The 1,801-nt window shown below is 34.5% G+C and overlaps 1 protein-coding gene across 1 annotated transcript in view; it reads left to right on the forward strand.

Annotated features, from left to right (window-relative positions):
- The window catches only part of NRXN1 (neurexin 1), a 1,407,118-nt gene that overhangs the window by 762,143 nt on the left and 643,174 nt on the right, over positions 1–1,801 (forward strand).

Raw genomic sequence — 1,801 nt, forward strand, 5'->3', positions numbered from 1 at the left:
ATTTAATTTTTTTTAACCAGTGGTCACAGACCTATAAGCTGACTACCTCAAATCATTCATGGTTTCATTAGGAGAAAAAATTAAGAAAAGAAGATAAAGCAACATGATATATTCATTATGAATTATGCATCTTACATGGATGACTAGTTTGTCATGTTGTAACTTGTAATATGCATTTGTTTAGCTACAAAATCCATTGAATTGCTCTGCTTAGAAGTCCAAATATGCTACTGCACATGGGTGATGTCATCCTGTAGGTAATCAACATAGTTCAGTGGTTTTAAAGATAAATTGAAACTTGCTAATTATATTCATCTTGTGAAAACTCAGATTAAAAAGAGACAGCCACATGCAAATTAGATACACGCAGCCCAACTGAATTATATTGTTTCATGTCTATGCTTTCTAAATAATAGACAAGGTAACTATACAGAATGATTCTTTTGAATATTCTGACAAGCATGATTTATGGTGTTCCTAAGATGTATTCTTTGCTTAATAGTCAAAAGAAAGACTTTACTTTCCCACTTATCTAATATTGCACGAATTTGTGTTTTAATGTAGCTCCATTTAGAAAGTGAAGGGGGAGGGGAGAATGGATGTAAATTATACCCTTACCAAAATGTACAATAATTTTGAAATTGAAAATTGCTATTTTACCATGCAAAGTGTAAAACCACAATTAATTGCTTTTCCTACAACAGACACAATGTTGAACTTTGTAGAAATACACCATATTACAATCTTAGTGTAAAAAACTTTTAGCATTATGAACACTCAGGAAAAAAGCATGGACTTTCCTGCATTTGACATAAATCACATTAATGTCTCTTTCCGCATCCAGCAAGAGACAAGAAATCTGTTGTATCCGTTGCTAGATACCTGAATAAGAATCTGGTAGGCCAGAGGGATAGAACAATGGCCCTCGCCCCAAAAAATTCTATTTCACTCGAGTGACCGGGTGACAGGATATATCTGTTTGCTTGGAGGAATCCAAATTTATTCTTCCTGTACTGCTGTTAATTATTAATATCACCACCTTTCACTATCATAAGTGTCCCTTTTTGGATGGTAAATTATGATTACCCTAATAATGATTAATAGCAAAATAGAGACCAAGGTTAGACGGTTTGGCATTCTTTCCAGGCCTTTTCCTTGATTAATCGGTATGTGAACAAGGAAATCATGGGCAACCAAAAAGGTATGTGGGTTTCTTGAGATGTACTTTATCACACAGTGCTAGAAAACCTGATCTGTGAGGTACTCTAAAGTGAAATACCGCTATTGGTCAACTGAACACAGAAAATAAATGAAGCTAAGTATCAGGGAGACAGTTGGCTTGTCCACATTTGTTTCTACATTGGCTAATGCCAGGGAGATGCAGACACTCCAACAATAGCAGCAAAAAATCAATAATAACTTCTACTTGCAACATAAATCACTCTTGATTTTTGTTTGTTTGTTTTTTTGTCTTTGTTTTTGTTTTACTTTTCATGGATAACTTCTATACCTATGTTCATTTCTCCATATTAATTTACTTAATCTATTCTATTCCCTCTTCTAGCTCTGTTACTTTTGTAAAAGGAGAAGAATTCTCAGCTATGTTTGGTTTCTTTTGTTCCTTCCTCAAATCCTCTTTATCTCTGTTGTTTCACTCCCTTTAGTATAGATTCCCAATACACATGAGTCCCGTTTTACTAGTGTCTGCAGATCTACTTGGTGCAATTCAGGAGCATTAACTGGGATACAAGACAGGACTATTTCAGTGTTATTGGTACCAAGTAAAGCTGAGGCTTCAAAA

The sequence above is a fragment of the Propithecus coquereli genome, unplaced genomic scaffold, assembly GCF_000956105.1.
Source record: "Propithecus coquereli isolate 6110/MARCELLA unplaced genomic scaffold, Pcoq_1.0 Scaffold136, whole genome shotgun sequence".
Classification (NCBI taxonomy): Eukaryota; Metazoa; Chordata; class Mammalia; order Primates; family Indriidae; genus Propithecus; species Propithecus coquereli.